This window comes from Hylobates moloch, unplaced genomic scaffold, assembly GCF_009828535.3.
Source record: "Hylobates moloch isolate HMO894 unplaced genomic scaffold, HMol_V3 SCAFFOLD_22, whole genome shotgun sequence".
Classification (NCBI taxonomy): domain Eukaryota; kingdom Metazoa; phylum Chordata; class Mammalia; order Primates; family Hylobatidae; genus Hylobates; species Hylobates moloch.
In genome coordinates this window covers 21598116-21610904 of record NW_026652297.1, presented here as the reverse complement: position 1 = coordinate 21610904, position 12789 = coordinate 21598116, and the positions used below count along the sequence as shown (strand labels likewise).

Genomic DNA, 12789 nt, shown 5'->3' with positions numbered 1-12789 from the left:
CTTGGGTATAGCCCTAATAGAGTCTGTGTGTTATCCTAGAGAAGCATCTGCCATGATTTACCATTATTTGCCTTTGGCCTGCTGCACCTTGCATGGCTAGAGACTTGTCTGCTGTTTGGTAGGTGCAGGGGACCCTGGAAATCCTAAACCAAATCTAATCTTTGGGCCCACCAACCAAACTGCACCTTAGAAAAGGTACCTCAATCAAACAAGCTTCCTGGGGGTGAGTGGACTCATCAGGGCTGCTGATGCCAACAGGCTGAGCTTTTAAGGCCTTAATAGATGGATCAAAGATGCCCTGGGCATGGGCTCACAGGTCTTCAGTCCATCATGGCTTGCTTGGTGAGAAATGGTCGAGATGAAGCATGTGAAAGAAAAGTTACTGATGCTGTTTCTAATAGCCCAGGCTGAAATAATGCTGTAAAGGTGTGCAAGGAATGGGGAGAAGGATGTTGAGGTTTTTCTGGATTGCCTTCCATATCCCTCAGACTGGTGATCCAACTATTTCTTTTCTTACCACTGTTTCTTGCCAATCTAGAAATTGTAAATGAAAACAAAAACTTACTCTCATATCTATAAGTAGTTTCTTATTGTGGACTTCATTTAATGAATTAGCCTAAAACAACTAAAAACCAAGAAAATATCTTTGTTCTTAATACCATTTACTTTCTTGGATATAAAGTGTGAATTCAGAAGTGGCTTAAGGCAAGTGATGGGGATCAGTGTCCCTGAGGGGTGAACCAGCCAAGGTTTTGTTCTCCTACCTGCAAGGAATGTTAGAGTACTATACAGTGCTTGGGTTTGGGACCCAAGTTACCTAATGAAAAAGCAACTTTAACTCAACTTTCCTGCTCATTAGTGTTGTGATATCAAGTAGCATGGTGGACATCTGCCAAGATGGCCCCCAGTGACCCCTGCCTCCTGGTGTCCACAGCATTGTGTACCTCGTGAATTGCTTCTAGTGAACAGGATACAGCAAAAGTGATGGGTTATCACTTCCGAGATTAGGTTACAAAAAGATTGTAGCTTCCATCTTGCGCTCTCCCGCTCTCTCTTGATTACTCCCCCTGAAGGAAACTGGTTGCCATGTTGTGAGCTGACCTGTGGAGAGACCCATGTGGCAAGGAACCGAGGGAGGCTTCCTGTGAACAGGCAGTGAGGAATTGGGACCCTAAGCCCAATAGCCCTGGAGGAAGTGAATCTGAATCTTGCTCAACAACTGTGTGCATGAGCTTGGAAGTGGATCTTCCCCCAGTAGAGCCTTGAGATGACTTCAGCCCCGGGCGATGTCCTCAGGCAACCTCATGAAAGATTTTGAGCCCGAGGCACCCAGATAAGCTGCACCTGGATTCTTGACTCACAGAAACTGTGAGAAAATAAATGTTGTTTTAAGCCACCGTTTTGTGGTAATTTGTTATGTATTAATAATGCAGGCAGTTTATGTTAAAAAGTCTTGCTCCTGTATGAGAGACATCACGGAGTTGTTGGGAGCACAGACTCTTGAGCCAACCTGGCTTCAAATTCTGGCTCTGCTGCTTATTAGCTGTGTGACCTTGAGAAAGTCACTTCACTTCTCTGTGCCTCAGTTTCCTTATTGGGAGATGGGAAATGTAGCTTTTGGCCCCCAGGCTGTATATTTCAGGAAGATGAGCTGGAAAGAGGTGGAAATGGGTTTTAATTGACACAGTCCACAGTCTGCGTCACAGTGAGTATAACAAAGGGGTCACATTAATAGTTTTTGTGACACTCTCAAGTCACTTAAACTCCCCCAGGAAGCTCCCGTTTGGTGGGGGACAATTTTCCAGAGGCAGGGGCAGCTGTGAGTGCTTAGCAGCCACCACACAGCACCTGGGAGGTGGCAGCAATGGTCCTTTAAAGACCATCAACAAGAGTGGTCCCTACGATGTTCTTCTGCTAATCTAGAAGCAAATGATCACTGTGTTCATTTTTCCATTTTTGTCATCTCTGATACTATGGAGACACATCCTTAGCATGTTTTTCTAATTTCATGCCATGGGCCTGTTGAGCAGAGCTCATCACTTCTCAAGATTAAATTATATGTTTAAGAAATGCCTTCTGCGTCAACCACAGTTATTCATCAGCCTGGTTGTAAGTGGCTAAGCCTGGCTTTCAGCTGTGAAAGTCAAGATTTGTGAATTTAAACATATTGATGAGATGCAAATGTCCTGTGGTTAGCCTTCCACCAGGCCCTAGCACTCATGTAAATAAATGAGAAAGAATTGGAAGGGTGGGCAGCAGAGCCCTCCCTTGAATAGGAAAATTGTTTTTTACTGGGTGCCAGCATCTGGTCGCTGCCGTCAGTGGTAATGAGATTTGGCTCTTCCCATATGTCCCCGATTCATTGCAGGTTGTTTATTTGTAGATACAACTTGATTGTTTTTCTCCTTTTTCTTTTCTTTTTTTAAACTAGGTTTCCCTAATTCAGCACCACCACCGCCTCTCTAAAAATAAGCATCAAATTATTTGTCTAGGGAAACATTTTTTTAAATGATACTAGCTCTCCTCAACTTGTGAAAGTTTCTTGTGTCTTCTTGCTGTTTTCACTTTATCTGCTCTCTAGCAGAAAAATAAAATTGCATTCGATTGACACACTGTCCTGCTGGGAATTCAAGACATATTACAGCCCTATCTGTGTGTTCTCAGTTGTGATGAAACGGTGGAAAATCCCCAGCAACCTTAAATGAGATAGGTGCAGGTGATTAATCCAGTTTCAGGAAGAAATCAAATAATTTACTCCTTTTTCCCCATTAAAGAAACAACCATGCATTGAGGTAGCTGATGCCATGTGAGCAGGAGTGTGCTTTAATGGAGGCTCCATTAATAATTTACCTTAATAGTGTAATAGTTGCCATTTTTGTGACCAAAAATTTGTTTCAGCCCCCGCTTTATGGATGAAAAGTAGGATCAATTAATATTGAGTGATGACAGCCTCCCTGCAGAGAGAAAATGGGAAATCTTGGTGTCGTCATCCGCCTTATGACTAAGAAATAGCTTTTCTTAATTGTACAGAACAGAGAAACCCAAGGGGATGTAATTCATTTCTCTCCAGCTTGCAATGTAAATTGAAAGTAAAGAAAAACAACCACATGCCAGAGTGAGGACATGAACTCAACCACTAAGCTATATCTGATTTGTAGGATTTGCTGGAAATAAGCAGACAGTTTCCCCCACGATGGTGAGTCTCCTTCAACTGTGGCATTGCTCCAAATACCTCTTATAGCACGTGACCCAGGGTGTTTCTCTCTGATGGGGTAATGGAGCCCCTCCACCTAGAAGCCTTGGGTCCCAGGTCTTCTCCCAGCTCATTCCCTCTTCCCTCCCATCCTTATAGTCTCCGCCTAAATGCTAGCTTTTCAGAGAGGCCTTCTTTTACCACCCTGCTCCAAACAGCCTCTTTCCTTGCCCAACTCACTGTCAACCTCTGCTTTCTACCTTATTTTCTTTGTGGAACTTACGATCATCTGAAATCATATTATTGTTTATGTGGTATTTACCATGTCCTCCAACCATAATGGTAAGCTCCATGAGGACATGGTTTTTCCTTGTTCTCTAAGCAGCTAAATCCTTAGGGCCTCAGTGCTGAGGATGCTTGTTGAGTGACTGAATGAGTGAATGATTAATATGAAAATGCAATAATTCAGAATAATTTAAAACTCTTGCACATGCACACCAGCTTTCTGTAAAGGTATATTGACTTTAACGTTCCCCTCTGCCTTCTCCATCTTGAGCCCCTACTGGCAGAACCCAATAGAAATTCAACTGGCAAAGCGAGGATGCAGTTTGCACAGTCCTCGCCCCACCACACAGGTCTGACTTGGATCAGAAAGACAGCAACTAAATGACCAGCACAGTCCAACCCTTCAGATTCTCAGCATTCTCATATCCTCCTGCACATTTTCAACTTGGCACAACAGCAGGACAGCTTTGTTTCTGCCTGTGATGTGTCTATGCTTCATACAGTGTTCACACTCTTAAGGGAAGACAGAAAGTCCCAGTTGGTATGGTGTCTGTCTCTGGGTGGCATGAATTATTTTCCTGGTTCAGTCTGTAGGATATAGAATATTTATCTGGGATTGGTGGAATGAGAGGAGGAATTAACATTGCTTCAATGTGGAAACCATGACTGCTGGGACTTGGCTTTTGCCCTCAGCCAGCACCTTCTGTGGCAGAGGTTTATTTATTACCTGGTGGAATAACCTAGGGATCTCAAACCTCAGTGATTCCCTCTGTATGTCTGTTAGTTGCTTTAGTTTTCCACTGATTTTTACTCTTGGACACGGAAGTACCAAGAGGCACTCTAGAAACTCTCCAGGTGCCAGGCATACTCTTCTCTGCCCCTGTTGTATGGCAGCAATGGCAGCAGTCCGGTTTCCCTGTGAAAATTGGGATCATTCACCCCAGTCAGTAGGGTAATTGCCTTCTTTGCCTTTTGTTTCTGTGGCGTTGGTAGTCTAAAATAGCCAAGGGGCAATCTCAACTTCTAGTTCAGTAAAACCATTGCAGTGTCCCCTGGAGGAAGCGTTCGTCTCTTGGGAACCAGCAGCTCCAAATCTGCAGATTCAAAAATTGTGGGGCTGGTAAGCAAAACTCTAAGCATACTAGGTGTCTTGGTCTGTTTGTATTGCCATAAAGGAATACTTGAAACTGGGCAATTTTTAAAGAAAAAAGGTTTATTTGGATTATGATTCCACCAGCTGTACAAGAAGCATGGCGTCAGCATCTGTTTCTGGTGAGGGCTTCCAGGAGCTTCCAAACATTGTGCAAGTGGAAGGGGAGCTGGTGCGTCACATGGTGAGAGAGGAAGCAAGAGAGGAGGAGGTGCCATGCTCTTTTAAACAACCAGTTCTCACGTGAACTCACTCATTACCTCGAAGGAAGACATCAAGCCTTTCGTGAGGGATCTGCCCCTATGACCCAAACACCTCCCACTAGGCCCCACCTCCAACGTGGAAGATCAAATATCAATATGAGATTTGGAGGGGACAAATATCCAAACCATATCACTAGGTTTAAGAGGAGAGGAGCCATTTTTGCTTCTACCCCTTGATGGCTAGTCCTGTGTATTCTGACTGGGGAAGAAATAGAACTGATGCAGCTGGTATTCTTTGTCCTGAAAGAGTACAACTTGTCAAGATGTCATCTCCCAACTGGCTCCATGGGGAATGTTGGGCTAACAAATGGTGCTTTTTAAAACAAAGTACAGAATTTTTGCAAATACAGTGGTGGCTAAGGCTCTTTTGACTTTAACACTGCATTGCATGGTGAATCAGTGGTTTAAAAATTGTATTGGAGGGGAGCCTATTTTTTTTCTTCACCTCTCCTTGAGTGCTTTAAAGTGGCCATCAGATGCCCATAGATGTCCAGTCTGCTGTTCCCGGCATCACTCATCACCAGAGAATCGGCTGGCTTCCTGGGGGTGTACTGGTGTCTTTCTCATGGTCAGCCTTTGTTTATCTTGGGGGAGGAGGGCAAATAGCAGCAGCATTCACTAATTAATCAGCAGCTGTGTATCAGTCCATCACCCTGCATGTCAGGGAATAGTGCTGGCAGAGTGATTAAAAGCATGGGCTTTAGCGTGGCACAGCTCTGGGCTGAGGCCGGCAGATTTGCTGGGAGACCCATCTCTCTCATTTGTTCTGTGACCTCGGATGAGTTACTTAGGCCCTGTAAGTCTGAGTTTCTTATCTGTAAAATGCAGTATATTTCCTGGCGTTGTTAGAATTGAATAAAGTCATCAGAAAAGGCATTGGTTAGGCCCCTAGATAATTCTCAGTAAATGATAGCTATTTTTATCATACAGATGCAAAGAAGAGTCAAAAGTAAGTACAAGATTTCCTCCCCAAGACAGAAATGATGTAAAGAATTCCTTTGAACCTTCATTCTTTCATCTGCAAAATGAGGACCTTTGTCCTAATCGATCCCTCTCCAAGGGCTGTTGTTCATCATATTGGGTGGGCAACTGCACGATAGAACAGTGTGGAATGTGGCACAGCCCGGGTCACCAGGGCCACAGGCATTGGTCAGAGAAGTCAGTGTTCACAAAGGCGAGGGCAGCCCGGAGAGGTAAGTTTCGTGCTTCTAGGACAGGGAAGGATAGGGAGAAGTAGGAGGACTTTGAGGGACGCTCCCTCTCTGAGAGAGTAGCCAGCAGGGTGGAAGAAAGTAAAAATGCCTTGTACTAATAGAATGCTTTCAAGAATACAGAGTATTTGGCCAGGTGCCGTGGCTCATAACTGTAAGCACTTTGAGAGGCCAAGGCGGGTGGATTGCCTGAGCTCAGGAGTTCCAGACCAGCCTGGGCAACACGGTGAAACTCCGTTTCTACTAAAAAAAAAATACAAAAAAATTAGCCAGGCATGGCGGTGCATGCCTGTAGTCCCAGCTCCTTGGGAGGCTGAGGCAGGAGAATTGCTTGAACCCAGGAGGCAGAGATTGCAGTGAACCGAGATCACACCACTGCACTCCAGCCTTGGCGACAGAGCCAGACTGTATCTCAGGAAAAAAAAAAAAAGAATACAGAGTATTTTTGTGGATCTTATTTAATCATCTGACAGGAAGGTACTTCAAGTCTTACTGGATTTATCAATAGGTGTGATAAGATGATCAATATGTGGACATTTGGCACCCCACAGCACACCCAGTCACCTGGTATCATGGAGTCTGGCCCAGTGTTGGGGTGGAGGTAGTATATACTCTGGTCAACAGTGTTGACCTAATTGTGCTGAAGGAATAGACAGGCAATTGCAGACTGAAAGTACTGTTTGTGTATGTGCGTACGTGTCTGTACACCATGGTTGTCCAAAATCACTTCCTCAGAAAATCTAAATGGGAAATGAGTGTTATCGATAAGTTCATTTATAGCCAACAGATTTCCTAGTATCATTTAGAAGGGAGATGAACTTTTGGGGTCGCCCTACCTGTCTGACTCTGTGCAGATGAGGAAACTGTGGCCATTAATGGAGAAAGAAATCTCCCAGGGCCAGTCAACCTGGTAGTGCCCGCCCCTGGAAGAATCCAGAGTTCTTGGCGACTCACCATGGCTCCACTTTGGCCCCTTGCCTCAGCTTTCGGTTGTGTAACATTGTGTTAATCGCTTCAGCTTCAGGCGTCACTCCTGTGTAATGAAGAGACCAGAATGCCGGCCTGTGAAGATCATCATGTGTTGGGACAAAGCCCTCCTCCATTTCAAACAGGAAGTCACATTCTCCTGGAGTGGGAAACATAACTGAGAATCGTCTCTGCCTTGCCGAGGTTCCGCATATTAATCAGGCTGGTTGTTCCCTGTAATTCTAGAATGTTCTGGCTGAGTTCTCATCAGTGCCTCCTGGTCCAGTCCTCCCACCATACACCTGTCAGAAGTTCCTGCACCCCTCTGGGCTCCTCCAGGTTTTCTGTCCTCTTCCTGGCTTGGTTGTTTGGGGTCTTATTCTGAAAACTTTTTAAGGTTCTAATTTCTTCTCACAAAACAAGAACTGGGCTAGAGGCTCTTGGCTTAGGTTTGGATCTGCCTATTTGGATGATCTCTGTTTCTTCTTTACAGTTAGTGTTTAATACTTGTAGTTTATTTATCAAGCCCTTCACTCAGTCACGGGGAGCAAGAGGGCTATGCAGAGAAGAACACTTTGCCTTTCTCAGTGGCTTTCCATCCCAACACCTGTTTTTTTTTTTTTTAAGACAAAGTCCCAAGTTTCACAAACAGGTATAACAATCCTCACATTATTCAGGCAAAGAAATATGACTTTTCCTCTTTAACTCCTCAAGCATTTTTTTTTTTTAACAGCTTAACTTCTTTAATGCTGTGTCAGCTGTTAGGGAAATGGGAAGGAAGAGAAAAGAAAAATGGTGAATGCAAAGAACCATATTCAGGAGGTGCTTGGTCTCTGCTTACAAAGGCTGCAGCGAGACCCCCCCATATGAAGATGCTGTCAAGGATTATGTGTGAGTGAATTCTGAGGCTTGGTGTGGGCGCTGTGTGAAAGTGATTGGAAATAGAAAAGCACTCATGTAAAATTTTCAGGGTCACCTTTTAAAAAGGAGCGTGTCCTTCTAAACCACATCTTAAGACTTTGCAAATTCAGAGGAATAAAAAATAGTTTAAAAATAAAGTATTCTGATTTCTAAAATTCGTAATTTTTTGATCAAACTTGTGCCATGACAGAGCTATAATTTGTGTTTTTATGTGTGTGTTTTAGAATGCTTAAGGAACTTGGGATAACCAATTTATAGTGCATGTGTGTCTATTTAAAAACTTGTGTGAAGAAGAGTTTTAAAAATGGAAAAATAGATCCAGGTTCTACTCCCTGTTCTGTAATTGGCCAGCTGGACAATGCTGGGCAAGTCCCCTTCTCTCCCTGACTTCCTTTACGGTGGCTGCTATTTATTAAGCACTCGACTGTGCACCAAGTTGCTATGCAGGCCTGTATGTGAATTATTGCAACAATCCTGAGAGGCAGGGACCATTAGTATTTTCCAATAGGAAACTGATGTCCAGAGAGGCTAAGTAACTCACCTTGGAAGAAAGCTTCTCTGTCATGAGGCTAAGATTTGAGCCCAGGTTGTCTAACTTCAGAACCAATGATGGTAACCACTATGCATACTGTCTCCTCCCACTGCATAAAATAGACTGTGACATGTGGCCCATTTTGCATTTTAAAATGATTTGTGGTGTAATAGGCATTATAGGCCTTGATTTATAATCACACATTTTCGTTTTTGTGATTTATTTAAAAATAGGGTTTTGATCAGTCCTTGAGTGTAACTTATTCCTAGAAGAAAGGTGATGCATATTAAAATGGTTTGCTTTATTCTGTGGTTTTTGGGAACAGATATAAAAAGTGGAGACCACTTCTATTTTTATTTTTTAGATGTAGTGTACGTGAAACTTTCCAAAGCACTTTTTGCTTGCATATTTTACCTTTAACAACTCTGTGAGGTAGGTTGGACAGATATTGAATTTAGTTATAATAGTTCTTTGGAAATTCTTGTTTGTTAATTCTGGCATCCTGTGTAACTTGGGATTGGTCTTCATTGATTGCCATTTTTCTTGAAAATGGGTAACATTTTTTATGACATTTTGTGGTAATTTTGAATTGTATCCTGGACATTGTGACTGTGATGGTGTGGAGACTCTGGATTCTGTTATATTCTTCTGATGACTGTTGATTTTGTTTGTTTGCTTTAGCAAACAAGCAGTTGGACTCCAGCTGCCAACTCTGTTCCTTGGGTGGCAGCTGAAATTTGTTCTTTTAGCCTTAGCTGGGCTGCTTAGGGAGTACCTCGTGCATGCATGGTTCAGGAGTCTGCCAGAGATCTGGGCAGAGTTTATACACAGAATCTGGGGCTCTTTTCTCTGGCTTTCTCCTTTCTGGAGTTTTCTCTTCATATTCTACCAGCTGAAGTAGTCCTGTGTTCTGTCTTCTGTTTCTTCAAGCCAGTAAACTGTGGGTTTCTGTCCGAGTTTTAGCTGCTCCTGTGGTACAAACTAGGGCCTGCCCTTGGGCTAAAAGCCATCAGAGACAAAACCTCGCCCAGTGCAGTACTTTTCTTGCAAGTGTTGATGCTCTCCAGTATCTGCCTGCCTTGGCTTCCTCTCCAGTGCCCTCAAAAAGTTGCTTTGTTTTGTTTTGTTTTTATGTCTGTACGTGTGTGTATGTGTGCAGAGTTTATAGTTGTTATCTGCAGGAGGCTTGATCTATAGGAGCTTCCTCAGTCATACCAGAAGTGGAGCAGGAAGGACAAATATCCCCATTTTAAAGATAGACAAATGAAGGCGCAGAGAAATCCCATCTCTGGTGTCAGAACACAAGTTTCTGGGTCTGTAGCCTGGACCCCTATCTCTTTCTGACAGATCTAGGTTCAATTTTCACTTCTGCTCCTTGCTAACCCCCTGACCTTGAGCAAGTCACTTAACCCTTTCTGAGCACACAGCTCCTCTGGGTTATTGTCAGGGTGAAATGAGATAACATGTCTGGAGTGGCTGGGGCAGAGTAAACCTTCAGGAATTGTCCCTGTGTCAACAGAAAGGGTCCTTGGGGATGTACTTGCTGTGATTATTTGTCCTGTCTTCCCCTGGGGTTGACTTTGGCTTTGTGTCCAGTCAGTGCTGTTGTTCAAGGAGGGAAAAAGAAGCAGCTTCATGTTCAAGGTGAGCAAGCATCCTCTGGGCCCAAGGCCATCCTCTGTGGAAGTCCTGGAGGGGCCTCAGGCCAGCATGTCTGCCCCAAGCTCCTGGTCCTCTCTCTTCCCCCCTTCCCTCTGTGGAGCACGCCCTACCATGCTCCCTGGTGTGGCATCCTGGAGTCCCGCTTTGTGTCTCCAGTTCCTTCCCACCTGCACCAGGCATCTGTGGAAGGTCGTGCACCTGCCTTTGCACTGTCTCTTGGTGTCAGCTTGTCTTCTCCATTCCTCTAACCAGTGGCCCAGATTTGTCCTGCCTGGATAAGCATAACAGCCTCACAACTGGCTGCTGATGGCAACTCTTGCTATTGTGAAGTGCTTAATAATAATGATGATGATGATAATGATACTATTGGGAAGTATGTAATAACAACAGCCAACTCACATAGCACTTAATATATGCCAGTCACGCTTCGAAGTCCTTCACATATATAATTCTTTTAATCCCCACAGCACTCAGTGAACTATATACTATGATTATGCACATTTTACAGATGAGAAAACTGCTAGGGAGTTGCGCAGCTAGGATTTGAACCTTGGTGCCTAGTTCCAGAAGCTATGCCCTTGACTTCTTCAATAGACAGCTAGATATTTTTCACACGTAACCTGTGGGATAAGGACACTGTTATTCTTGTACTTATTTGGACACGGGATAGGCAGGGAACTCAAGGATTGTTAGTGGCCTGTGGCCAAAGGAAACTCCACCTTAGTGGCCAGTGTCAGATGCGATTCAGGCAGGCTGAGTGATGGGGGGAATGGATTGGCCTTTTGGCGGTGAAGAAATGGCTGCATGTCTGCCCTAATGGGCCAGGCACAGGAAGGGGAAGCATATGTACCCTTTTCTGACTGTGTCTAATTATGTGGCATTTTTTTTTGTCTCAGTTATAAAGATTTAATTGCTCCATTGTACTGGGGCACCAGGGCCTCTTATAAGTCATCTTTTACGATTGGTGATAATTGGCTCAGCTTGAATTGGCTACAGCTAGTTGCAATTTCCTTACCATTTTTAATCTGAGATCTGATTTTAGCCTTATCTTTTTTCTGAGTAAAGTTTTTTTTTTTTTTTTTTTTTTTTAACTCAAACTCTGGGTTGTATGTGAGGAAATGCGTCAGCCTCTCCCTGCTACTCCATCACTCTATTTGGGCTGATTTATGCATTAAGCATCTAATCTAAAGATAGCAAAGATATGAAAAGGCATCTTAAAGTGTTTTAATGGCTTAGAAGAGAAAATCCCACCAAAGGGAGAAACGTGCCCTTCACTCTGTCAGTGTTGTTAGGATCTGATGCCTGATCCCAGGGTGGGGACGTTTTTGACAGTCATGGGGTATAGGCAGACAGCATCTAAGGGAGCCCTACTTATCTACTGGAAACTCAAGACAGAATGCAGGTACTTTAAAAATGAACGACAGTGAGGGTTTGGGAAATCCTACGGATAAGTTTCCAGATGAAAAAGATAAGAAGCCTGTCGGCTGAAAGGGAATGAGGAATGAGCCACATAAATTAAGCCGACGGAATTTCTAGAGAGTGAAGTGTGCTGAGGCATCACCAGCCGTGGGATGTAAATATAGCTCACCCTCTTATCATTCTGGGGTCTGCAGTCTCCATGTTGATGTTTCTATGTTTTGAGTAAGCACTTCCTGAATGTTCCAGTCTTTGAGTCTGGCAGACTTGATTTATGAAGAAAAGATGACGATAATGAATGGGAAAGGCTTGCTAAGGAATTAATTTGGGGGTAGTAGTAAGAGCAAGCCTGCTTCTCTCACCGTCTTTCCCCAAAGCGTACTCTCAGGTGGGTGCTGCCAAAACGCACGGGTGGGGTGAGGGACGAAGCTCTTTTAGACTTCCTTCCTCTGGGGTCTGTTCCCTGCTCTGTCTGTCAGAGATATTTGCTGTGAAAGGCTTTCACCCATTTCTGTCTTCTTTCCTTCCTTTCTTTATTCCTTTCTTCAACTGAACTTTGTTTCCATTCACTTGTATGCCCCTGAAGCTTTTGATGTGCATGAACTGCCGTTGGCTTTTTGCATCACTGGTTTCCCTTCCATGGTGCAGCGTCATCACCTCTTTTGGCCACTCTTCTTTGAGGGCTTTTCTCTGCTTCCCCTTAACCCTGGGCATTCCCCGAGGCTCAGGCCCTGCCCACTCTCTTACAGAAGGCTCCTTCCGGGGCGAGAATGTGCTTGGCATGTTTGAGGATCACGAACAAGTCAAGTGTCTGGATCCAGTAGAGACGAGGACAAGTGGTGGGCAGCGGAGGCAGCCAGGGCCATGTCCTGTGTGTAGGGCCTGTGTGGAATGTCGTGGATGGCACTGGAGCAGTCTGAGAAGGAGGAGGCTGCATCTGGATGGCTGAGTTTGTGAGCCAAGGGGCCTCTGCATAAGTGAGGTGTTATTGACCTTGGGCTCTTTGTTCCTCAAAATTGAAAGACCAAGGCACTGTGGTTTATTCTCCTGCCTTCCCTCATTTCTAATGCCGTCATATACACTTGATTATTCTTTCCAGCATCTCTCTATTCATCCCTCTGTTTCATTCCTCCCACTGGTTCCCAGGCTTAGGCCTGTAGCTCAGGAGTGGACTACGATCATGATTTCCT

General features: G+C 44.3%; 1 long non-coding RNA gene across 1 annotated transcript; it reads right to left on the bottom strand.

Moving 5' to 3' along the window:
* Window positions 1-2805: 2805 nt before the first annotated feature.
* Window positions 2806-7244, bottom strand: LOC131382281 (uncharacterized). Its single transcript, XR_009211594.1, has 2 exons — window positions 7057-7244; window positions 2806-2954 (listed from the first exon to the last, which is right to left on the bottom strand). It is a non-coding gene; the product is annotated as an uncharacterized LOC131382281 (long non-coding RNA).
* Between the last annotated feature and the right edge of the window lie 5545 nt (window positions 7245-12789).